This window comes from Dromiciops gliroides, chromosome 2 (assembly GCF_019393635.1).
Source record: "Dromiciops gliroides isolate mDroGli1 chromosome 2, mDroGli1.pri, whole genome shotgun sequence".
Classification (NCBI taxonomy): Eukaryota; Metazoa; Chordata; class Mammalia; order Microbiotheria; family Microbiotheriidae; genus Dromiciops; species Dromiciops gliroides.
In genome coordinates, this window is record NC_057862.1 from 70,971,044 (window position 1) to 70,998,912 (window position 27,869).

Sequence of the window (27,869 nt, forward strand, 5' to 3'; positions counted from 1 at the left end):
CCAGGGCAAAGTCTGATTGGTGCTCCCTTGGTGTGAGGCCTGCAAGTTTCTGACCTGGGTTTGGTTGCAGGGAAACAATAGAATGCTGATAGACTCAGCCACTTTCAACTATCTGGGAAGCTCTGCTGGTTCAGTGACAGGATTGCAAGCTTCCTTTTGGTCTTGACTGTTGTCTTGGTTTTTCTTCTGCAAGCTCCAAATTGGGCTAGAAGCTGGAACTGAGACCCTACTCTGCTTCTGGTCCCTGATGCACAGGGCTGCTTCTTGCTTCTGAACTTGTTTCTTTCTGGGTAAACCACCCGAGTCCTGCAACTGCTCCTCACCCTGGACTGCTACCTCCAGGCTCAAGCCCTTCCTGTTTGCCTTGGATCTGTGACCTGTAACTGGGTAATAGATAACAAAGCTGCCAGTTGGTACCTGTTACTGTTATGGTGCTCCCATAAGGCTCTGGGACCTCCTCCCTTCTTGGCGCACAGCATCTCTCTGAGCTATAATGCTCTGCATGCCTTGTACCCCTGACCCAAACCTATCCTCACCTGATCCCCAGTTGTCTACAGACATCTTTATTTCCCATTGTCAACCTGGGCTGCAAAAGTGACTCACTGACTTTTCTTGGATTTCTCCACCAGTATTAATTATGGTGCATGTTCTTCTCCCCCCCACCCAATTTATTTTATTTTCAGTTCTAAATTCTCTCCCTTCTCTTCCCCACCCATTGAGAAGTAAGAAAAACAAAGCCCTTTACACTAACATGTAGTCATGCAAAACAAATTGCCACGTTAGCCATGTTCTTCACCCTTCTCCCTGCCCCCCACCCCCCAAAAAGAGGCAAGAATGTGATTCAACCTACACTTGGAATTCATCACTTCTCCATCTGTGGGTGAAAAACCTATTTCATCATTAGCTCTTTGAAATTGTGGTTGATCTTTATGTTCATTAGAGTTGCTGTATTTCAGAGCTGATTGCAATTATAATAATGGTATTATTGTATCAGTTTTTCTCCTGGTTACACTCACTTTACTCTTCATATATTGATACAAATTTGCCCAAGATTTTAAAAATAATAATATTACTAACTAACATATAGCACTTACTATATGCAGTGCACTATGCTGAATGCTTTACAATTATTTGATGAGGCAATTGGGGTTAAGTGACTTTCCCAGGGTAAGTGTTAAGTGTTGTGGGGACCAATTTTTAATTGGGGAGTGCTAGCTAAGCGGCTTGCCGCAATATTGGGGCAAGGAAGGAAACCAGCAGCCTCCCTCAAAACAGAACAAGATTTGTTTTAACAAGAACGAACTTAGAAAACCAAAACACAAACAGGATCAGTAGGATCAAGGGAAAGGAAATAAAAATGGGGAAAGGGAAATTATAATACCTAAAAAATACCACCACCCAGGAATCAGCTGAAAATACACAGCAGAATGCCTGTCGCTCTCCAGCTTCCATCTAGAATGCCCAATTCTCCTCCCCCCAAACCTAGAGACACCTCACACAGCCCCAGCCAATGGGATGGCCGCTCTGACAGTCACATGACTGCCCTCACTAGGCTTCCAATCATTATAATTTTGCCAGGCCCATGTAGGCGTCAGCGAGTGGTGAGGATGTGAGGTGCCAGAGCCCTGGCAAAGGCTACAACCAGTGGGTGGAGCACCGTGCGGTTTGCGGAGCCCCAGGCCAGTGCTCGCTGAGGCATAAAAACCTCAAATAACAATTAATTCTTTACAGTGTCTGAGGCCGGATTTGAACTCAGGTACTCCTGAATCCAGGCCTGGTGCTTTATCCACTGCACCATCTAGCTGCCTCACAATTATCTCATATGACCCTTACAATAACCCTGGTAAGTGGTTGCTATTACTTACCCCTTTTTACAGATGACGAAACTGAGGCATTCAGGTCTTAAGTGACTTGCTGGATTTGGATGCAGGTCTTCCTGACTCGAGGCCTGGCGCTATATCCATTGTGCCAGCTAGCTTTTGAAACCATCCCCTTCGTCATTCATTATAGCACAATAATATTCCATCACATTCATATACCACAGCTGGTTCAGTCATTCCCCAATTTATGTGTATCTCCTCAGTTAAAAAATTCTTTACCAGCACCATAAATGCTGCTAGAAATGTTTTTATACATAAAAGTTCTTTTCTTCTTTCTTTGATCTGTTTGGGGTATAGTCCTAGTAACACTGGGTCCAAAGGTATGTGCATTTTAATAACTTTTTAGCAAGGTTCAACATTGCTTTCTAGAATGGTTGAACCAGTTCACAGATCCATCAGCACTGCATTAAAGAATCTGCAACATTTTTCATTTTCCCTTTTGTCAATTTAGTCATTCTTATAGCAGTGAGGTATTGTAACTTAGAGTTGTTTTAATTTGAATTTCCGATATTAATAGTTATATGGAACGTTTTTTTCATTTGGATACTGATATTTTGGATTTCCTCTTCAGAAAACTGCCTAATCATGTCCTTTGACCATTTATCAATTTGGCACTGGCTTTTAACTCTTATAAATACAACTCAATTCCTTATATATCTTAGAAATGAGACTTTTATCAGAGATACTTGCAAAGATTTTCTCCCCCAATTTCCTGTTCATCTTCTAATTATATATGATGCATTGGCTTTGTTTGTACAAAATTTGTTTTAATTCTATATAATCAAAATTGTGAACCTTACCTACTGTGAACCTTTGTCTCTTCTTCTTCATGAACCCTCTTATCCATAGATCTGACAGGTAATTTTTTTCTTGCCCCTCTGATTTGCTTATGACATCATCCTTATGTCTAAATCATGTCTTCGTTTGGGGTTTATCTTCCTATTTGTTGTGAGATGTTGGATTATAGCAGGTTTCTGCTAAATTTTTCTAGTGTTGTTTTTTTTTTCAACAGTTTTTGTCGGGCACTTAGTCCTTGCCCCAGTAGCTTAGAGTCTTTTGATTTATCAAACCCTAGGTTACCATGCTCATTTGTTTCTGTATATTGTATACCTCAGTCTGTTCCACTGATTAAGCTTTCTTTCTTCCCCAGTACAAATTGCTTTTTACATTTACAGCTTTATAAAGGATAGTTTCAGGTCAGATATGCTAGGTACCTAATCAGGTACTTCCTTCTCATTTTCCCCAACAATTCCCTTAATATTCTTCACCTTTTGTTACTCCAAATGATTTTTTAATAGCTCTATAAAGTAGTACTTTGGTAGTTTCATATGGCACTGAATGAGTATAGTAATTTAAATAGTATTGTCATTTTTATTACATTGGCTCAGCCTTAACCATGACCAAATAATATTTCCCCAGTTATTTTGATCTGCCTTTATTTGTGTAAAGAATGTTTTGTAATTGCATTTAATAAAGCTCCTATGTGTATCTTGGCAAATAGACTCCCAAGTATTTGTTTACTATCTATAGTTATTTTAAACTGAGTTTCTCTATCTCTTCTTGCTGGATTTAGTTGGCAACATATAGAAATGCTGATGATTTGTGTGGGTATATTGTATATTCTGCAACTTTGCTACAAGTTGTTAATCATTCCAATGAGTTTTTTAGTTGACTTTCCTTGAGTAAACCATCATATCATCTATAGAAAGTGATAGTTTTGTTTTCTCCTTGCTTACACTTATTTTTTAAATTCCTTTTCTTTTCTTTTTGCTATTGCTAGCTTTTCTAGTACAATATTGAATAATAATGGGAATAATGGACATGCTTGCTTCACTGCTGATCTTATTGGAAAGGCTTCTAGTTTGTCCTCATAGATAATGTTGGCTCTTGATTTTAGATTGATTCTGCTTACTATTTTAATGAAAATTCCATTTATTTCTAAACTTTCTAGTTTAGTTTTGTTTTATTTTTTTAAAAAATAGGAATAGCTGTTGCAGTTTTAAAAGCTGTTTTTGCGTCTGTTGAAATAATCATATGGTTTTTGTTGTTTTTCTATTAATATAATCATTTTTGCATATACCTTTCCAAATATTGAACCTGCCTTACATTCCTGGCATAAATCTAGCCTGTTTATTGTCTATGATCTTTGTGATGCATTGCTGTAATCTCCTTGTTAGAATTTTATTTAAAATTTTTGTTTCAGTATTCATTAACACATGCTTTCTCATTCACTGCTTCTCATGTTTTCTAGATTAAGGAACTGAATAAGCAATTTTTTGATAAATGAGTCTAAAGTAATAGACTTTGACGGCCTGAGACTTCCCATTGAGTAAATTATTAATTTTAGTAATCCACTTCATAACATCTATTTTACCTGCTAAGCAATCTTTTTTGCTTCTTACTTCATTTTTGCCATGTTCCAGGTAGTTTAAAATTGATCAAATTGATTGCTTAGTCTCAACTCCATGGAATAAAATACCTCTCCCAGGACATGCTGATCATTAGAATTCTCATCATGCTGTTTAAATTAGCCTTGGGCATGCTCAGAACCTTCCCAATTCCCTCAGCCTCTCTCCTCTTAGGATGGAGGACTGCAGAGTGGGATGCTAAATTCTACCCAAAGAGTTCCTTTATAGTGGGCAGAACCTGGACTTTGTAGCTCACTACACTTTTCATCAGCAGCTCTGCTTGGTCTCAACTCCATGGAATAAGATGTCTCCAACACTGGTCCCTCTCCCCTTCCGGCTTCCTATTGTGTATTGTCTTCCCCCATTAACTTGTAAGCAGCTTGAGGGCCAACCCTGACTGTCTTTTTTTTTTTTTTTAATTTATATGCCCAGTGTTTAGCACAGTGCATGGTATATAGTAGGAACCTAATACATGTTTGTTGTGTTGTATTTTAACATAAGAAAGGAAAAATATCTTCTTAATGGACCAGTCTGGACCAATGAGTAAATAAATGAAAAACAATTATTAAGTACTTATTGTGTATCAGGCACTGTGTAAAGCTCTAGGCAATATAAGTACAAAATTCACACTCCTTGTCCTGGATCTCTGGAGTTTATATTCTAAAAAGGCAAGAAAACCCATGAGAATGATCAGTGATGTTTTGGTCTGGGAAGTCACAGGGATGGTGAGTGGAGAGTCAAAAGTCATTTGATTAATATATCATTTGCAAAAATGATCATATTGATTTGACTTCTGCTCCTAGAGGAAGAGTTAGAAAGGAGAGAGGGATGACTTGGGTGTGTAGTGAATGAAATGTCTGGAGTCAGGTATGAGACTAAATGGCAAAACTCACTTATTAGGAGTGCAGATGTTTGTCAGAAGCTTATGGGGGGGAAAAAGTCAAACTGAAGGCCTTTAGTTCTGAAATTTAAATTTGTCCCAATTGTGTCATTTTATTTTCCACATTACTATTTTCTTCAACTGAAACACTTAAATACTCAACAAATTTGGATGACTGGGAGCAGCAGCTTGCTCAAGTAAAGATATTAAAGCACTACTTTCAGTGACTCATACATGGTTTATAGAGGACGTGCTTATACCAGACCACAAATAACTAAAAACAGTGATCACTTGAAACAGCACTAAAGCCTCCACTGTAGCATCAACATTTTTTATTGTATTAGTAAATGGAATAGTTGTGAGCAATTGCAGTAAACCTTTCTGGCCTTTTAAAATGAGATGCTATTTGAAAACTTAGAACTAAGGAACATTTTTTAAGGGAGAGCATATGTTAGGGTTTACATTTGAATGCTTAGAGTGAGGATTTTTTTACAACCTTCATTCATTTTACTTTGGTTTCTGTGGCCTAATAGATTTGAACGACTGGGATGCATTAGGTTGTACTCTGTTACCAGCAACAGACTTCCAATATATCTTTTGTAGAAATGACTTAAGAGACAGAGTTGAAATAATTTTTAAGCAAAATTTATTTTGATAACAGTATTTTTCCCTATTCATTTATTCCTAGAGAATTTTATCTGAATTTCTCTTCTGCCTTTATTGTTCCCAATAATTGATTATGAGTCTTTGTACATCTTGTTCCCCTGTTCACAGTAAAATGTAAACTTTTGAGGAATAGGGATTGTTTTGATTGATTTTGGCTTTATATTAAGTCAAATGTATACTTATTCAATATGCACTTACTAATCTCCTATTACATGTCAGACACTGTGCTAAGCAATGGAGACCCCACCCCCAGTAGATACACAGAGAGATGGATGGATAAAATAAATGAAAAAATAAAAGAATCCCTGCTCTCAAAGAGCTCAGTGTCTAATGGGGGAGGTAACACGCAAATAATCACGTATAAGCAAGATATATGGGATAGTCAATAATAGTAGATATTTATTAAGTCCTTGCTATGTGCCAGGCATTGTGTTAAGCACTGATGATACAAATAAGAAAAAAGAAAGATATTCCCTGTCCTCTGTGAATTTACTATCTAATGGACAAAGACAGTACATAAAAAGGAAGCTGGAAGGGGCATGGTGTCAGAGGGTATATGCACTGGGGCATAATGTTCTGAGTTAAAAGCAGGCAGAGCAGCTTATGGAAAATTAGAGATAATGTCAGAGCAAAGGCACTAGCATTAAGGGTAATTGAGAAAAGCTTCTTGCAAAAGGTTACACTTTAGCTGAGACGTGTAGCTGGGGAAGGCAGGAAGCAGAGATAAGTAGGAAGAGCATTTCGGGCATGGGGGACAGCCACTAAAAATTCGGACTTCAGAGATGGATTGCCCTGTATGAGAAGCATCAAGGAAGGGCCAGTGTAATTGGATCATGGAATTGTATGTGGAGGGGAGGAAGGTATAAAAAAACTGGAAAAGTATCAGGGGGTCAAATTAGGACTTTAGAAGTCAAACAAAAGACTTTATATTTAATTTCAGAGATGATAAAGACTGCCTGAGGAGAAGTGAACTAGCCCAGATTGGAAATGGAACAGGCCAGAGTTCTCATTCTAACCTTGGTGATGGAGAGACACCCATCTTAAAAAAAGAAACAAACAAGCCAAAAAGACTGGTGATAATAATGAAACTAGGGAAAGGAGAGGGTTTGTAGAGGAAAGATATGATCAGCATCTAGCATAGCAGACTACTAGTAAAAGAAATGCTTATGGAATTTAACTGAAATCTTATATATAACATGAAGTTAATTGATGCCCATTGTTGTGCCAGTTCTCTATTATTTTAATATGTAGCAGTTTAATCTTTAAAAATAACTGCTATTGTTAAAGGGGTTTTGGAAAGACAGACTTACTGATAACACTGTTGATGGAACTGTACTGGAAAACAATTGGGAATTTTGCTGAAAATGTGACTAAAATCATCTTTTGATCCCTTCTTATGTGCCAGGCATTTGCTAAGTGCTGTAGTGACAAAGATCAAGCAAAAACAGTCCTTGCCCTGAAGAATCGTACATTTTAATGGGGTAAACAACATATATAAATCAAAACATATGGGGGCGGCTAGGTGGCGCAGTGGATAGAGCACCGGCCCTGGAGTCAGGAGTACCTGAGTTCAAATCCGGCCGCAGACAATTAACACTTACTAGCTGTGTGATCCTGGGCAAGTCACTTAACCCCAACTGCCTCACTAAAAAAAAAAAAAAAAAAGGTCTTAAATTAAATAAAAAAACATATGATACACACACACATACATAGTGGAGTGGATGGTCATGGTAGCTGAGAGGACCTGGGAAGGCCTCCTGTTAGAGGCAGTGCATAAGCCCCTTACAGACCAGGGATTCTCAGGCACAGGCCAGCACACCCAACAAGTCCTCATCCAACCTTCCTTTGAAGATCTCTAATCAAAGGAAACTTAAAACCTCCTAAGGCAGCCCATTCTACTTTTATATAAATCTAATTAGTTTTCCTTGGATTCTGGTTGGGCTAAGGTACCTTTTAATTATTATATTATTTTACAAATTCCAAGCTATTTATTTTGACTGGTAGTTGTTTGAATTTATTAGATTGAAAATAAGTTTTGTTTTTTAGGACTTCTTTTTTAAATTTTTTTTTTTTTAATTTTTAGTGAGGCAATTGGGGTTAAGTGACTTGCCCAGGGTCACACAGCTAGTAAGTGTGAAGTGTCTGAGGCCGGATTTGAATTCAGGTACTCCTGAATCCAGGGCCGGTGCTCTATCCACTGCGCCACCTAGCTGCCCTGAAAATAAGTTTTTAATGAGGTTTCAGTGATTAAAAAATGAATACCAAAGGAGTTAAAGTACTAATATGTAATACTCTTATAATTCTTCATTTCCTTATTCCACCTATACCTTACTTATACAGAGTAGATATTTTCTCTCTGACTTAAATTGTGACAAACTAGGATTACTCTAACATTGAATGAATGAGATGTTCTCTCTCATAATTAACTGAATTTCAGTAATTAGAGAAAAATGGAACCACCTGAGAAATTTGAGGCAGAATGGCATTTCTTTTTTCTTTCTTTCTTTTTTTAATAGAATTTTATTTTCCAAAATATATGTAAAAACAAAATCTTAACATCAATTTTTTAAAAACTTTGTGTTCCAACTTCTCATCCCCCCCTCCATTTGCACCCCCCCACCCACAAGAACTCAAGCAATTCAAAATAAATTATACATGAGTAGTCATGGGAAAATTCCCATATTAGCTAGTTGTGAGAGAAAACAATAAAAAAAACCCAAAACTTCAGATTAAGGAATTGTCAAGGAGGAAAAGAAAAAAAATATATTTTAAAATGTGTTTCCATCTGTTTTCAGATGCTATCAGTTTTTTCTTTGCAGATGGGCTGCAATCTTCATAAGTCCTTCAGGGTTATATTGGATCATTGCCTTGCTGAAAATAACCACATGCTTCCCAGCAATGAGAGTTAAATGACTTGCCAGGGTCACATAGCTAGTAAGTGTCAAGTGTTGAAGGCCGGATTTGAATTCAGGTCCTCCTGAATCCAGGGCTGGTGCTTTATCCACTGCACTACCTAGCTGCCCCTCTTAAGTTTATTTAGTTTTGTTTTTTTTTTATTGAGATCTGAAGTGACCATAACTCTACAGAGGAAATGGTTTAAAAAATATCGTCATAAGGCAGAGAAGTGAAACATCAATGTTTAATATTTAAACCTTTATAATTCTTTGGTTACTGGAATTAAAAGTTGTTTTATAATAAGTTTTTCACATAATTTTGGTAAAGGCGAGCCTTTATTGGCAATTTTAGAGGCTGGCTTAAAGAAAACAATATTTGAAAAAACATGTTAATGTTTTATAACCACTCAATCTTATTTCACTTTTATTTCAGGAATTGAAAATAACTGGATGATTTGAAGGTGTGAAATCAATGACTGAGATCCCAAGCTCATAAAAGAAGACTACATGTAAAACGGTAATATGGGTATTTAAGCAATAGTAGATTGAAGGGGGGTATTTCTCATTTAAATAAAAACTAAGTTTGAATAAGTTTTGTTGCAAATTTCTCATGACAAAGACAAAATGCAAACTGTTGTCATATATCACATAACAGAATTCTCACAAATGAAAACAAAAGAGAAGACAGTCTTTTGTATATTCATCAAATAACTAATTATTTTTGTTATTACTTGGGGATTATTATCATTTATATCATCAAAAATTAATTGACTGATATACATATAACCCTACTATATCCTTTGCCCATTTTGTCAGGGAATGAGATGTTACACCTCTGCAGGAATGAACATCCGAGATGAGCCTTGAAGGAAGGGAATGACTTTAACTGACAGAAATTGGCCAGAGAGGAGTTTTTTGAGTTTGGGGGTGGGGGAAGGTCTCAGCAGAGCCTTAGAGATAGGAAGCAAGGACAGTATAAAAATGGGGTGAAGAATAATTCACTTTAACTGAAGCATGTATAAGGATGAGATTATAGAGACTCTTTAATAGTAAATTCAATAGATTAAATTGTATTTGGTTGCCCTTGAAGAGCCATTATCAAAACTATTCATGATAACAGAAATAGGCTGGAGACTAGAAGACTAGATGTTAGACTAGTAGTCTAAATGAGAAGAGATAAATGTTTCAACTATGCTGGTTGTAGGAAGAATATAAAGAAAAGGTCAGCTACAAATTACTGTGAAGACAGAAGCAAAACGACTTCACAACAGATTGGCTGTTTTGGGTGAGGGCAAAAAAAAATGGTAACTACAAAACTAGATATTTGGGTAACTTAATATTATACATCTAGCCCTCAGAATTCATCTCGTTCAGCTCCCTCATTTTGCAAATGAAGAAACAGGGATCCAAAGAGATTTAATGATTTGCCCAAAGTAACACAGGTAGGAAGCATTAAGGTGGGGTTTAATCCCTGTTCCTCTGATTCTAGAGCCATTGTCTCAGATTTATGTATGCTTTTATATGCCTTCTATTTCTTCCCTCTATCAGCTGTCAATTCTTGATGCTATTAGTTTTTCCCGTTGCTTTGCTGCCTTGTTTTGTCATATAATTCATACATTTTGTCATAATTCATATATTTCTTACCAAATGAAGTTTGCTATTTTTATAACAGTTTACCTCCAGGTTTCTGCTGTGTTCCATCTGTTTGATGTTACAAGAATATCACCTGTGGGACTCGTAGAAAGTTGTTATCTATACATTTAATGTTTAAAATATTTACTGCCATTGATTCATGTAATACTCTATAACCCTCTATTAAGCAGGAGCAAGAAACTGTACTACTGTTCTCACCTAGACTGTCAAACACCAAAAAAACTATTAAATTATTTGGAATTCTTATTCAGTCTAAATCAGTGATGTTTTGCTATTAACTGATATACGTATAAATGAAAGATCATAATTGTTACACATCTGAGCCTCTAAATGAAGTTAAAGTTAAGCAGTTGTTAAAAAACAAAAACAAATTTTGCCTTTTCTATTCATTCAGTTAATATTTACACTAGTGGTCTGTGGCAATACATGTAAACTTTGTGCTAGGATAGATTTGTGTGTGTGTCATCGTTCTTCTCTCTATGCCATATACATATGAAATGAGCATACCTGTTTTAGCTCTATTACTCCACAGTTCTTACTGCTAGGAATTGAAAGAAACAGGAAGCTATTCAATCTTATCCCTCTGGTACATGCCACAGGAAACATAGAGGAATTTGTACTTCATTATTCCAGTTGTATTCTTCAATATTCTTACTTCAAAACTTCAATCTCAATTTTCTATTACTGACAAATGTGTCCTGTCCACTTTCCAATATATCAATGTTTCTAAGTATTGTGGCATTTATTCGTTGGCAAATCAAGTTGTTGTTCAGTTGTTCAGTCTTGTCTGACTCTTTGTGACCCCATTTGTGGTTTTCTTGGCAAAGATACTGCAGTGTTTTGCCATTTCCTTCTCTAGATCATTTTCAAGATGAGGATACTGACTTGCCCAGGGTCATACAGCTACTAAGTATCTGCTACTGGATTTGAACTCAGGTCCTCCCAATTCCAGACCTGGTGCTTTATTCACTATGCCACCTAGCTGCCTTGGCAGTTAAGTACTGACTTTGTTAAGGCACTAGTGTAGGCACTCCAGGATTCAATGACAAGCCAAAAATAGATCTCACCGTCAAGGAGCTTCTGTCTCTACAGGTAATTATATACAAGATAATTTCAGGAAGGAGAGACCACTGACAGCTAGAAGGATCCAAAAAGGCTTTGTATGAGGTTCACCTGAATTGAGTTTTAAAGGAAGCCAAGTGGAAAATTCATTACCATGCTTTCGTCTTCCTCTCTCTGCTGAAGTCCAGTTGTATCTTGGAGCCATCTGTGCCCCAGCCTCAGTCCACCCTCTACCTCTGTACTTATGGAGGGGGGGGGAGGGGGCCTGGAACCTTGTTAGTCTCAGCTTCATATCCCTTCCATTGCCTTGGGCTTGCAGATGGTTCCTTCTCCCCCTTTCATCACCCCCTGGAGGCCGAGCAGTGAATAGGTTCTCTGTATTGGATCTGCTTTGGGACTCCTTGCTTGTTTATCAACTGCTGATTGTTCCCTTTGGGCATTTTTGTTGTAGTTGCATAACTTATGGAGACTTTTATGGCAGGAATCAGAGTTTGGGGTTTCTTTGTAGAGAAACTCTTGGAGCATAGTCTTTGATGGCATTCAGAGAACCAAATGTGCCAGCCATTGAGCACAGCCAGGTGGACTCCAGGCAAGATGTCACTGACAATTGGCATGCACCATTGGCATTCAGTTATGATGATGCTCTGGAGGATCCCACACTGATGACTCCTCCATTTGACATGTGTGACAAGGTACTGTGGGAAAATGGGACCATCTCAGATCAGAAATACCAGCAGCTTTCCAAGGTAGGAGGAAGGAAGATCTCTGCAGTACAGAAGCTATGTTCTGCTACCAAAACCCCCTCAGCTTCCAGTGACCCTATGACCAAGGTCTTGGTGATGAAGGCCAAGCATGTAGTCAGCATTTTGAGCAGCAGTCAGGAATAAGGAATACCATATACACTTCTCATAAAGGCCTCACCACAACAGAAACAAAGTTGCTTTGTGTGTCAGAACCAGTCCATAAATTAAAGTTGCAATATGATGAGATGACAAAAGAAGATTGACTACTTAAGCCCAGTCTACTCCAAATAGCACACCCCATTCTTCTCCCAAGTGAAAACCTTGGGGTTTGTCTGCTTATGGATTTTCTACTTCCTTGTCTGTCCCACATGTGTCAGCATCATGGTTCTGAAAATGAGGATAAGGCCAGAACCTCATCTGAAAAATTAGGCCTTTTTTGAAACAAGAATTCTCCAGGAATCCAACTCAAGTTTCAGTGTCCAGTTCTGCAGAGGTACTTCAGATCATCACCAATAAGCTACATCACCTTAATTATAGAGAGTTCAAAAGTCTCCTAAGATGGAGCAGTGTTGTAAGGGGGAAAAAACCCTCCATCAACCCATAACCTCAAACCGAGGCACACCAGTGCATTAATTCTCATGAAGTTCTAAAGTCCCCTTTTCATATGGGCAGTTACTCTCCTTGGGAACCTACTTTTTTTTTTTTAAATGAGGCAATTGGGGTTAAGTGACTTGCCCAGGGTCACACAGCTAGTAAGTGTTAAGTGTCTGAGGCCATATTTGAACTCAGGTCCTCCTGACTCCAGGGCCAATACTCTATCCACTGTGCCACGTAGCTGCCTCGGGAGCCTACTTTTATATAGAGGGTTTTGTAGACACACTTTTCTCACTTCTCATGCACCTTTCACTTGACATAGGAAAGATATCGCCCATTCACAATTCTGCTGAAGATAATATATCTAAGGTAGTGATTGGCTCTTTAACATTTGTAGGAAAGTTTAAATATTTCCAATGTGGGAAGACCTATTCTGTAATGACCAAAATTTGCTATGAATAATTTCTCAATTCAAAGAAAAGGGGAAAGAACCTCTGTGCACAAAAAATATTTATAACAGCTCTTTTTGTGGTGGCAAAGGATTGGAAATTGAGGGAATGCCCATCAGTTGGGGAATGGTTGAACAAGTTGTGGTATTTGATTGCTATAAGAAATGACAAACAGGATGGCTTCATTAAAACTTGGGAAAACTGAGGGCATCTAGGTGGTGCAGTGGATAAAGCATTGGCCTGGAGTCAGGAGGACCTGAGTTCAAATCCAGCCTCAGACACTTGACACTTACTAGCTGTGTGACCTTGGGCAAGTCACTTAACCCCAATTGCAAAAAAACCCAAAAACAAAAAAACCTTGGGAAAACATATATGAACTGATACAAAGTACATTGAGCAGAATGAGAACATTGCACACAATAACAACAATATTGTAACAATGACCAACTGTGAAAGACTTAGCAGCTCTGATCAAGACAATTCCAAAGGACCCGTGATGAAAAATGCTGTCCACTTCCAGAGGGAAAACTGCATATTTTTTCACTTTCTTTATTTTTCTTGCTTTTTTTTTCAACATGGCTAATATGGGAAATATTTGCATGACTTCACATCTGTAACATTGCTTGCTTTCTCAATGAGTAGGGGGGAGGCTGTAGGGAGGGAATTTAGAACTCGAAATATTTTTTAAAATTATATTAAAAACAAATAAGTAAATGAAACTCCTCAATGTATAGGCAATCACAGCCAATCACTGATCTATAGGATTAAGGGCAATAAATAAATCTAAGTAGATTCTGTTATGCACATTTATTTATCCAATATAAATATTTATTTGGTGGCTGTTTTCTTAGGTAAAGAATATTCATCTATTTTCCTATTTAGTTGCTGCAACTAACTGACATCTTCCCAGGGAACTCTGCTAATCTAGAATCAAGACACTAGCTTAGGAACCTGTTTCCTGATCCCTTTGCCAAGACTTAAGAGGCAAGTAACCTAATAGGGGATGTCTGTTGGAAGTACAAACAGCTGTTGTCTGTTCTGTGAGTGACACTAACTTATGTAAAAGACATTAGCCCTTTGGTAATGGCTTGGAGCAGTAGGCCAGCCACATAGGCTGTTCAGACCCCTTACCAAAGTGGGCTTTTCTCTTTGGACCTTCATATTGAAAAGATTGAACACTCAGAATTGGGGGTTTTGACTTGGGGGGAATGGTAAAGTCATTGCTGCTCTAGCAATAGGTAATACACTAAGCTCAAACACAAACAATAATCCTCAATTCCTTACCCTGTCTCTGACTCCCTCTTACATCTACTTGTGTTGCCAAATCCTCTTGATTCTACTTTTTTTGCTATTTAAAAAAAAAAAACTCAAGAAAAATAAAGTTAAGAAAAATATGCTTCGGTCTGTATTCAGACACGTCCATCAGTTCCTTTTCTAGGGATGGAGAACATTTTTCATCATAAGTCCTTCTGAGATGTCTTAGGTCATTGTATTGCTGAGAACAGCAAAGTCATTCACAGCTGATCATCTTACAATAAATATTGCTGTTACTTTGTACACAGTACATTTCACTTTGTATCAACTCTTGTAAGTCTTTCCAGGTTTTTCTGAGAGTATCCTGCTCATCATTCCTTTTAGCACAATAATATTCCGTCATAATCACATACCACAACTTGTTCAGCCATTCCCCAATTGATGGGCATCCCCTCAATTTCCAATTCTTTGCCACCAGAAAAGAACTGCTATAGATATTTGTTTTGTACACATAGGTCCTTTTCCTTTTTTTTTAAATTTCCTTTTGGATACAGGCATAGTAGTGGTATTGTTAGGTCAAATAGTATGCATGGTTTTATATCCCTTTGGACATAGTTCCAAATTCCTCTACAGAATAGCTGTTGATTCTACTTCCTTCCCATCTCTTGTATATGTCCCCTTCTCTCCTTTGATACAGCCACCACTCTGATGAAGTCCCATATCAGCTCAAACCTGGATTATTGCAATAGCCTGCTAGTTAGGCTCCCTGACTCAGGTCTCCCTACTATAGTACATCCTCCACTCAACTCACCTGTCAAAGTATTCTTCCTAAAATGCTGGTCTAACCATGTTTCCTCTCTATTGAATAAACATGAATGGCTCCCTATTACTTTCAGGATCAAATACAAAATCCTCTGTTGAGCTTTTAATGTTTTCCAGGGCCTAACCCCCTCCTACCTTTCTAGTCTTCTGACACACCCCTCCACATACTCTTTGCTCTAGTGACACTGGCCTCCTTACTCTTCCTTACAATACTCTATCTTCTGACTATATTTTCAGTGGATGTTCCCTTCTGTCAGGAATTCTCTCACTCCTCTGCCTCCTGGCTTCCTTTATGCCCCACCTAAAGTCCTACATTCTTCAAGATGGTCCAGTTCCCCTTTAATGCCAATGCTTTCACCTGGAGATTATTTCCAATTTGTCTTGTCTGTATCTTGTTTGGACATAGTCATTTGCATGCTGTCTTCTTCATTGGACTGTGAGTTCCTTGAGAGCAGGGATAATCTTTTTCCTTTGTTTGTATCCCCAGCACTTAATACGGTGCTCATAAATGTGTCTCGACAACTAGAATATCATTTAATTTCTCTTTAAATAGTAGGTATTTGGGGGCAGCTAGGTGGCGCAGTGGATAGAGCACCAGCCCTGGATTCAGGAGGACTGAGTTCAAATTCGGCCTCAGACCCATGGCACTTACTATCTGTGTGACTCTGGGCAAGTTACTTAACTCCAATTGCCTCACCCCCCCCCCCAAAAAAAAAACCCCTAAATAAATAAATAAATAAATAGTAGGTCTTTGGAGGCTAACCCATTGGCATTATCTTACAAAAGAGAACTTGAAAGTGAGACAATGATTACCTGTTCTTGGCTAATTTATACTTTTAGATCCAGATGCCCAACCTTTGGGGGGGGGGGCGGGATTTGTTACGGATCTGTCATTTTTAGAAAGTTGCATTCAATTAAATTGAAATGATGGGGTTTTCTAAAAATATTTTTGCTGGGTTTTCAGATTGTGAAATAGGACAGCTTATTCCAAAATTAAATCAGTTATTTTTTCCACCAGAGAACAAACACTTAATTACAGCAGAATGTTTGTCACTGAATCATTTTCTTCTGGCTTCCCTAGCTCTTCTAAAATTTACTTTGTAGTTAAGTTACTGGTAAGATGAATTGGTAATTATTACCTGATTGTAATCATTGGTGGTAATTATTAGCTGATCTAGGACATCTCTATTTTACTGGGTTTTGTTTTTATTTCTTTGTTGCATTAGGAAATATTTTGGTGGTAATGGAATGCTATCCATAATTTCTTCTTTTGGAAATGGTGACCATTTAGCTACATCAACATTAAGCAATACAATAAAACCCAGGTTAGTGGGAACTCTCCAGAAATGAGTTGTTCTGCTTAGCTTAGGGTTAACCCTTTAAGCACATAATATTGATAGGTAGAGCAAGTGTCATTTCTCCTACATATAACCTTGAAAGTAACTTTGTGCAAAGTAGCACACATTGTCTTAATCACTCAGAGATTATTTATTTTCATCACAGATGTCTGCTCCTCCTCTGTCACTTGGCTTTCTTCACATGTCCCTTGCTGCTCATCTCTACCACTTTCCTCCCCAAATCTTCTCTCTACTTGTTGCTTCTCCTTTGTTGGCTCTCACTTCTGCAGTCGGTATCTACTGCCAATAATGGACCCTTCCCACCACTGTTCACCACTGTTCTCATGTTGTTCTTCAAGTATTGCCAACACAAATGATTATGGTACAGGCAAGATATTTATAGGAATAGGTTTACTTAGCTTATTAGGATACAGTTGTTGAATACAAAGCAAGAATGTATGTTGACAGTTCTGGTGCTGGTTTTGTTAAGCATGAATCCCTTCTTGTTTCTCTTCCTGCTCCTATTCCCTGAAATCAGTGTGGGAGAAACTTCTAAGGTAACGCAGTACCACTGCTGCAGTAGATGGTTTTACCTGGTCTAGGGGGTGGGTCACACTTCCAGATACCTTATGTTGTGGCTGCCTCTGTGGCAGTGGGGTACTGTCCATCAGCATCTCCCCAGCGCCAATGACTTATAATCCTTTCTGCTCTTCATGCTGGGGATTCGCCCTTTGAAATTGGATCCACATTGCAGCCTAGGAACTTTACCCCATGAAATGCTAGCTCCTAGGGCTGGCCTTAGCCTCCCACAGCTGCCACTGTTGCTCTCTATTATTGTTTTTGTTGGTTTGGGCCTCTTTTATGTACCTTGTTTTCTGTCCTATCTTCCACATCTCCTTAAAATCTTTGTTTGAAGAAGCCAGCCTTTCATAGGTGTGAATAGCCACTCTGTTCTTTTTTCCCCACGTAATATACCAGGGATTCCCAGTGTGTTTAATTCACAAATACTTATTAAGCATTTGTTTAGAACACTTTGTTAGTCAATGGAGAAGATACAAAATCTAAGTACACATGGTTCCTGGTTTCAAAGAGCTTGCAATCTAATAAGAGGATAAGGGACATAACACAGCTAAGTACATCTGAGAGGTACAAAGCAAACCGTCTGAGTACTGAGAGTGGAGAACCCCTGTCTGAGGGGATCAGGGAAGGCTTTCAGAGAAAGTAGCATTTGAGTTGGCCTTTAATGTACAGGCAGGAATCCAATAGGTAAAAAGTTCAAGAGAAGACATTCCAGAAAATGGGAAGTACTTTACCAAAGATATAAAGGTAAAAAAATTTCAGAGTTTAGAATGTCTTCCCCTTCCAGATAATCTTAATTCAAAAGTAACCTGAATGTATCATCCTCATAATTCTTACCTTGCCTCTCCCTCCCACCTCCAAAAAAAAAAAAAAAAGTAAAAGCCTATGGCAATCAAGTAATACTTAAATAACCACTTGGCTACAGTGGGGTATATGCTGGGGAGTATTCCTAGGTATTTAGGGGGCTGCTTGATTGCTGTGTTTTATTTCAGATTTGAAGGCAACGATTTGGGAGATGCTAATTCCAGAGCCAGGAATATTCTTTAGAATTTATATTCTCTGGAAGAAATAAATAAATGTGGCGGCTGATGGACAATATGTGGATGATGGAGAGCACATAAATGAAATAAAGATAATGTTGAGTTTCTAAGCCTGAGTCATGTCATAGAATATTAGTGCCATGTATACAAATAAGAATATTTTAAAAGAGGTTAGTTTTCTGGGAAAGCACGAAGTGGTTCAGTTTAAATGTTTAGTTTGAGGAGACATTTAATGTGGAACTGTCCAATGGGCATTTGGAAGTATGGGGCTGGAATTCTGTTTGTTACAGGTACGGGTTGTTACTGTTATTGTTGTTGTTCATCCTTCCTTTTCTGTGTAGTCTTTTTTCTTTTGGTGAGGCAATTGGGGTTAAGTGACTTGCCCAGGGTCACACAGCTAGTAAATGTTAAGTGTCTGAGGTGGGATTTGAACTCAGGTACTCCTGAATCCAGGGCCCATGCTCTATCCACTGCGCCACCTAGCTGCCCCCATCCTTCCTTTTCAAAGAGGACTTCATATGACTTCAGGGAGGTGATGTCATGACTTGCAAATGAATTGGATTTAAGTGAGGCAGGGCTGTTGGGAGTCACCAGCCTTACTCTTTCCTCCAGAGCCATCTGGGTGAAGTGGCAAGATAAAGATCAGTATGACTGGAGATGGCCTCTAAAAGGTTTAGAAGTCATCTGTGTAAGCATTTTAGTTGAAGTATTAATACATGGGCTTACTTCTGTGTTATGTTACCAGCTAGTTGGGAGGACTAGATACTTTCTCCAATCCTGGAACCTTTTATGCATGAGAAATAAAACCAATATAACTGTGGGAAAAGGCTAATCCCTAACCCTAAAGGTTTACTTAACACCTTCTCCCCTCAGGCCACCACATTCTGGCAAGGCTGTTCAGGCCAGCCCTTCAGACTTGCCACAGAATTCAGCTCTTCTCTTCACCCTCTCTGTGCCAAGGAAAATTCAAAACAAAACAAAGCAAAAACAAAAAAAAAAAACAGAAGTCTGACCTGGTCAAGATGGCAGCACAGCGCTGCTCAGCAACAGAGCTTAGCCAAAAAACTAAAGAATGGAGGAAGCTGGGATAGGGCACTAGCACTTAGCACAGTACCTGGAGCATGGTAGGCATTTAGTAAATACTATATGACTGACTGGTGCTACAATAAGCCTGAAGGAAAGTGGACTGGCATCCATTTGGAGCCATTTTGGTCCCCTCAGAAGTCACTTGAATAGACAACAAGGCCATTAAAATGCTAATTGCCCATGGTGGAAGAGGCTCAGATAGCTTTAAGGTCCAGCCCCTAGGGAAAGCAAGGGAGGAAGGAATCCAAAAATGAGCAATAAAGGTTACCTTGGGTCTCAGATGGAAGAAAACTCAGTTAAAGGTTTTGAACATAAGCAAAGAAGCCAGGAAGGAAGATATTAATAACAGAATGGAATATGGCTTTAGAACTGGCTTTTAAAAGCCCAGATATCTATGAATACATATTGGAAGATAAAGGAAAATTAAAACCTGAAGGCAGAGGACCAAGACATCATGGAATCACAACAAGATGTTCTTGAATAATTTAAATGAGAAAGAAGAATTGTAATAGCAGAATTTGTGGCCTACAAAGAAGAAATAATAAGCCAAAAAGAAAAACTTGTAACTACAGTGTCAAACTTCACCAAAGAAACAAACTAAAGAATAACTGAATTGGGGGCGGGGGGGCAAATACAATCCAGAAGTAAAGCACAATATGGAAGAAGAAAAACAAAAAGCAATAGCTTTAAAATAAAAAATCTCCATTAAGTGTTAAACACACTAATCTTAAAGATAAACTGCATGGAGACAACTTAAGGATTATCTATTTCTCAGACACTGAATGTTTCCCAGAAGAATATGGTGGTTCCCAAAACCTGAATGCCATAGTGCAAGAAATAATACAAGAAAATGGCCCAGACTATTTGAACACAGAAAGCAAAGTGCCAGTCAAAAAATGCACAATTCAGGGGAAATCCTGTGGTGCAAACTCCGGGACACGCTGTGATTAAGTTTAACAGCTCCATTGACAATACAAGAAATTCTGTAAGTAATGAGAACAGAAAGGAAGGGAAATTTGAATAACAAGATTATTCTATATCCATGAGTACCCCCAAGAGGAAATGGAATAATGTGTTCTGAAAAGCAAAGGTGCTCAAGATGCAACCCAAAGTGATAAAACCTACATACTAGAGCTGACCATTAGTGAGAAAGATTATCATTCAGCTAAAAAAAGGCATTCTATCCATTCCTACAATGAAAACTATACCTAAAAAAGCTATTTATTTGATTTTCAGACACCCCAGACAACAAAAATACAAGAAAGGAAAACAACTATAACCACAAAGGACACAATAACAAAAGAACAACAGAGAAAATGTTAATGCATTTCTTTCTAAAAGTACACTAGGGAAACAAAAGTAAAAGCAGAAGTCAATCAGAAGAGATGGTAGAGAAACAGACCTGAAATATCATGAGCTAAACTTCATAACACCCTGCCTACACAGGACAGCTAAATTACAGAATGAGAGGACATACATAAAATGGGAGATGGGAGGAAGACAAGAATGAACGTATCTTAACCAAGTCAAAGGATAACCTCAAAGGGAATATAACTCCTCCTCAGGAAGGAGAGAGCCTTTGAGAGAATGGGTGAGGAGATAAGAGGAGGGTGTGACATGTGGGAAACCTTGTTTTAGTGATGGGCTGTAGTCCTACTGAAGAACATTCCCCTTGGAAAAGAGAGGAGATGATGACCTCGCAACAGGTACATTCTTCAGGGTTAGTGCTTAGATCGGTGCTTAGATTTGATGCCTCTAATCCTGCTTTAGAAGGGTATTCAGAGTTCCTAGGTACAACTAGAACCCAAAAAAGTATAAGAGCCATGCACTTAGAGATGAAATTTCATGGCAAAGGCCCCCCTGCTCATTATTATTCTTTGCACCCTCCATGAAAAATCCCCCCTGATTTTTCATGGAGGGTGCAAAGAATAATAATGAACTGCACAATTAGGAACAAGGGAAGATTCCTACCCCAGGTCAGTACTTCTCTTTATCCTGTTCTATTCTCTCTACTTGATTTTCCATCAGAAGTTCTTCTCAGCTTAGACTCTAGGGAAAAACATGCCTTCCCCCTATAGGCTGATGACCTGAAATCTCATTGCCACAAAAGCTTTGATACCCAACACCTTCTTAACTCACCCTCAGTTTCCTCTCCCCTCTGATTAGAAGGCTGGAGGGTAGAGCACTAAAGTCCTCCCAAAGCCTTCCTTTATGGAGGGTTCTACCCTCCTTAGATTCTACAACTACACATATTCTTCCTCCTCCCTTTTTCAGCTTCCTTTTGTGTATTATTTACCCTCCATTTGACTGGAAGAAGTTCCTTGTGGGCAGGGACTCTTTTTATTTGTATCCCTAGCATTTAGCACAATTCAGGACACTTAGTAACTGTTTAACAAATGTTTTGTTTTGGTTTTTTAATTGAATCTATTACCTGAAGAAATTGCTATTACCAAAAGTAAGGTACAACAAGTACCAAAAATCAGGCAAACAAAAAACAGTGATCTTTAATTCAGAAACAGTAACTATTTTTAAAAGGAATTCAAAAAAGATACTTTTAGAAGCTTTTATTTGATAAGAAATACAGAGACTGAAGAAGAGCTAAGTAAATACAGTTGTCATAAATCAAAGAATAAAAATCTAGAATAGATAAAGCAGAGAAGGAGCTAAAGAAACCCTCTGTAGAAAAAGATACAGAAAATGAAAATTTAAAACTAACAAATAAAATACATTGAAGCAGAAGAGAGGAAGGGAATTTTACTGGACTCCTTAACCTTGAAGGGGAAAAAAAGAGGGAATGAATTAGATATCTAGATGCAAGAAAAAGGAATTATTAAGTTAAACAAAACCCCAAAACTAGGGCAAAAGGTAACAAATGGGAGGGAGAGGGAGTTGAGGTTGAAGAAAAGAGATCTGGTAGGAATAGAATTATCTTAAAGTAGATTAAGCTAAAATAACTGAAGGGACCAAATACTATCTTAAAGAGGAAGAGGGGTAATTTTCATAAATAGGGACCAATGAAGGAAAATATAAAAATCTAAATGTGCCTGGATTGAATAATCCAATAAAATTAAAAAGTGACTGAATAAGAAGACAAAATCCTATGATTTGTTGGTTAACAGAAATATACCTAAAAAACAAAGACAGAATACTTGAATACAAAAAAGCAGGAGTTGCAATCATGCTTTTTGAGGAAGCAAAAACAAAAAAAAAATGCAATATAAAAAAAGATAAGCAAGGAAACTATATTATGCTGAAAGGAACCATACACAATAAATCAATATCCATATTAAATGTATGTGCTCCAAATGCCTTGGCAACAAAATTCATAAAAGAAAAATCAACTGAATCACAAGAAAAAAGACACCAATATAATATTGGAAAGAGCTTTCAGTGTCCCTTGCTCAGTTTTGTATTATTCTAACAAAATGATAAGTAAAAGAAGAAATACAGAATTGAACAAATTGCTGGCAAAATGAGAGTTAATGGATTTTGTGGAATCTTCTAAGTGGAACTGCTAAAGAATCTACATATGTATTTTTTCAGCACCAGATGGAGCTTTACAAAAATTGACCATGTATTAGGGCACAGAGATATTGTAAACAAATGTAAAAAAAATAGAAATAGCAAACACATCCTTTACAGACCTTTTAAAAATCCAAGAGGCAGTAATAGAAAGAAAAATCCTATTCCAAATAACTACAAAATACATAAAATATATGGGACACATTATAACAAAGCACACAAAATACTAATAGATTCAGTTTTAAAGTGGTCCTTAAAGAAATAAAGAACAGCTTAAATAATTGGAAGTATATTCGATGTTCATGGCTGGATTGTGCCAATATAATAAAAATTACAATCCTGCCAAAGTTTTATTCAGTTTTGTTTCTATGCCAATCAAATTATTTAAAAGGATTTTATAGATCTTGATGAAATAATAACAGTAATTTAGAAATATTAAAGATCTAGAATATCAAATGAAATAATGAAAAGAGACAGGGACAAATAGTACATATAGACTTCAAATTATATCATAAAGCAGCAGTCATCAAAACTATCTGATGTTTATTTTAAAATAGAGATAAATCAATGGCACAGAAGAAGCAAGAGAGAATCATAAATAATAGAAGTCAACCCAATGTCTGATAAACCAGGAAACATAAATTACCTAGGAAAAAAATCTCTATTTGATAAAACTGCTGGGAAAACTGGAAACTGACAGAAACTAGGCTTAGACCAGTACTATATGCCATATTCCCCAATACATTATCATTCTTTAAAAGATGATGAATACAAAGAAAAAGGAAAAATATCCGCATGAACTGATGCAGAGTAAAATAAACAGAGCCAAGAAAACAATATAGATAATAAAAACAATGGAACCTGAAATAATAGCTACAGGATAATAAAATCAAATGTCACAAAATTATAAAGAAAAAATAGGAATTAAAAAAAAAGATAAGAGAAGGTACCCTCCACCATACTCCCTGCAGATGTGGGAGGTTTAGAATTATGGTATATTGCATAAATTTTCTATTGATCTATTTTTGTTACACTGATTTTTTTCGTTTTCCTTTTTTGTCTTTAAAAATATATTTGTTATATTAGAGGGATACTGGGGCAATTTTGATGATGTAAAAAAAATACAAGAAGATTGGAACATGTTCACTATTAGCAAGATAAAGAAGACCCAGTGAAGACAAGTAGCAGTGGGCAACAACATGATAGTATTTTATCTCAGAAACCAAAGCCATGAGGGAACTTTTGGGAAATAGATGGTCAGCCATTTTAAATACCACAAAAGACTTAAGGAAATTGAGGAAAGAAAACACCCTTTGAATTGCCAAGGAACTTTTGACTTTAAACATAGGGTTTAGATTTGTAGTGCCAGTATTTGGATTAAAAAAGCAAAGAAGGGGGGCGGCTAGGTGGCGCAGTGGATAAAAGCACCGGCCCTGGATTCAGGAGGACCTGAGTTCAAATCCGGCCTCAGCCACTTGACACTTACTAGCTGTGTGACCCTGGGCAAGTCACTTAACCCCCATTGCCCTGCCAAAACAAAAACAAAAAAAGCCAAGAAGGCTAAGAGCAATGACAGTGGCTGTATATACAATTAGTTCCAGCCAGTGTAGTAATCTTATTCAGGTTTTCATCTCCGGTCTCATACCTCTATCTACTTTTTGGATATTTCAATCTGCATTTCTCATTTATTTTACAGAATAGAAAAAGCACTGAAGTTAAAAACATAGAATCTGCTTTGGAGCTTATTCAATTTGAAACAAACCCAAGTAATTCCTCTACATTATACCTGACAGGTCATGTTCTAACTTTTGCTTGAAGACCATCAAGCAGAAGGAATCCAGCCCATTCCACTCTTATATAGTGCTGATTATTATGAAATTTATCCTTATCTCATGCTTTATTTTTCCTTTATGCTACATTGCTCTTTGTTTTGCTCTTGGGGGCCAAGCAGACAAATTGAACCTCATTTCCACATGACATTCTATCCATTACTTGATGAGTTATCATCTCATCTCCCCTCAACCCCTGCACATACCTGTATTCATATTCTTTCTCTTTCACTCTCTCTCTTTCTCTCCCTTTCTCTCTCCCTTTTCTACATTCTCCTATCAATCTATTAATGCTTTTCCTAAAATGTTGCTTCTATATTAGGACAAAATATAGCAGCACTTTTACATCTCTAGTACCATTCTCTATACCTCTTACTTGAAATTTTTTTGTTTGTTTGTTTATTTGTCTTACTGAGGCAATTGGGGTTAAGTGATTTGTCCAGGGTTACATAGCTAGTAAGTGTTAAGTGTCTGAGGCTGGATTTGAACTCAGGTACTCCTGACTCCAGGGCCAGTGCTCTATCCACTGCGCCACCTAGCTGCCCCTTAATTGAAATTTTGAGGACTAGGTTGTGGGATGTTTGGGGGTTTTTTTTTGGGGGGGGGAGTTGTTTTTTGGTTTGAAGTATATATAAACTATTGAGTCATAATTGTGCTTGCTAGTAACTACAACTGGAATGGGTTAGAATTCCAGTGTTGAATGTAACTTTAGGTACTACCTACTTCAACCCATGCCTGAAAAAGAAACTTATATTTGTCATACATAACCAATGCTCATAGAGCCTTTGGCTTGAAGGCCTCCAAAGAAGGGGAAGCCATTACCTCTTGAGGTAGCCCTTTCCAATTGTGTATTGCTCTAATTGGAAGGGTTTTTTTTTTTCTAACTTAAATAAAGGCTAAATTCATCATCCATTATTCTAAGCTGTGCTTTGTGGGGATAAGTAAAATAAGCCTGATTGTTTTCCATATGACAGTCTTTTATGACTTCTCCAAAATAGCAAGCTCAATTTTTTATGGCTGGGCCATGTCAATGCAATAAAAATAACAATACCACCTAAATTAACTTATAGATTCAGTGCCATGCCAAACAAACTACCAAAGGATTGGATTACTGTTGATCAGTGGAACATAATAGGTACAAAAGACCTAGAAGCAGTTGAACATAATAGCTTAGGTTCAGTTAACCCAACAATACAGTTTGTTTTGTTTTGTAATTTATTATTTAATAATACCCGCAATGTCCTTCCTTTCCTATACCCCCTTCTACTCTCTTCTGTTTTTAAATGTTTTATTGACACTCTTTTCTTTGTTTTCTCCTTTCGGAGGGCAGGGAAAAATACAAGTATCATTGTCACCCTTTCCCTTTTTTTTTTTTTGATCTTTGGAAAATATGCCTACTATTCATTTTAGAGGTAATATATTGCAGTGGATAGAGTGCTAGACTTGGAGTCAGGAAGATCCACATTCAAATCTTAATTCAGACATTACTTGTATAACCTTGGGTGATTTCAGAGTGAGACTTTCTTCCAGCCTGAGACAACTTAAGAGGTCAGAAAGAGAGATCTGAAATGGGGGTAGAGCCTGGCCAGGAGCCCACAAGGATGAAATACCAGTGGTGGTACTAGGTGGTAGCAGCAGAAGCAGCAGCCGTTTCAGGAGTTCTCAAGCCAGAGACAGTAAGGGGACCTGGCAACTCATCAGAAAGGGATTACAGGGGATTAATGTGCCAATACTGAAAATCAAAGGAGAGATTAATAAAACTGAAAGTAAGAAAACCATTTTAGTAATAAAACTATGAGTTAGTTTTAGGGGGGAAACAATAAAAAAACCCTTGGTTAATTTGATCACCCAAAAGAAAGAAAACCAAATTACCATTATTAAAAATGAAAAAGGTAAATGTACAACCAAAGAAGATGAAATTAAAGCAATTAATCAATTATATTCCAGTAAAACTGACAATGTGAGTGAAATGGATGAATATTTACAAATATATAAACCATCCAATTTGACAGAAGAGGAAATGGAATATTTAAATAACCCTATCTTAGAAAAATAAATTGAATAAGCCATAAAGGGCTTCCTAAAAAAACTCCCCCCGCATCAGATGAATTCACAAGTGAATTCCACCAAACATTTAAGGAACACTCAATCCCAATATTGTGTAAAAATCAGTAAAGGAGTCCTACCCTCTTATGACACAAATAGGATTTTGATACCAAACTCAGCAAAAGCAAAAACAGAGTAGGAAAACTATAGACAAGTTTTTTATATCAATGCAAAAATTTTAAATCAGGTACTAGCAAGGAGCACTATATCAATCACAAAGATTGTATGTGATGATCAGGTAGGGTTTATACCAGGAATGCAGGGCTAGTTCAGTATTAGGAAAACTATCAGCATAATTGACCATGTCAATAACAAACTTAACAAATCATATGATTATATCAATGAATGCAGAAAAAGCCTTTGAAAAATATATAACACCCTTTCATATTAAAAACTCTAGAAAGCATAGGAACCAATGGATTCTTTCTTAAAATAGGAAGTGATATCTTTGTAATAATTATTATCTGTAATGAGAATAAACTTGAAGTAGGGAGAGACTTGTGGAATATAGATCCATCAGCAGGCTATTGTCCAAGCATCAGGTAATGAGGGCCTGCACTAGAGTGGTGGCAGTTTCAGATGAGATAAGGGAGTATATACAAGAGAGATGTTAATAAGGTGAAATTGATAGGTCTTGGCAACAGATTGGATATGGGAAATGAGAGAGAGGAATCAAGATGGGTACAACCTGGAGGACTGGAAGGATGATTATGCCCCAATAGTAATAGAGAAGTTTAGAAGGTGAGTAGGATAATTAGGGGAAAAAATAATGAGTTCGATTTTGGACATCTTGAGTTTATGATATCTACAGGACATCCAGTCGTAGATATCTAAGAGGCCGTTGGAGATGTGAGATTGGAGGTCAGCAGAGAAGTTAGGACAAGATAAGTAAATTTGAGAATTATTAGCATCGAGATGATAATTATATTCATAGAAGGTGATGAGATCAAGTGAAGTAATATAAAGGGAGAAGAGAAGATAGGACAGAACCTTGCAGTGCTTGCATGGTTGCTAGGCATGACCTGGATGAAGATAAGTGGGAAAGTAGGAATCATAGAAGGGGCA

At 37.5% G+C, this 27,869-nt stretch overlaps 1 protein-coding gene and 1 pseudogene across 3 annotated transcripts in view; both read left to right on the forward strand.

The window, feature by feature from the left end:
• MAPK8 (mitogen-activated protein kinase 8) overlaps positions 1–27,869 on the forward strand; it is a 121,004-nt gene that overhangs the window by 50,093 nt on the left and 43,042 nt on the right. For all 3 annotated transcript variants that reach the window (XM_043983093.1, XM_043983092.1, XM_043983094.1), the window contains exon 2: positions 9,162–9,245. The gene's annotated coding sequence lies outside the window, so the exon portion shown is untranslated. The remainder of the gene's footprint in view (positions 1–9,161; positions 9,246–27,869) is intronic.
• LOC122738299 lies at positions 11,977–12,702 on the forward strand (annotated as a pseudogene).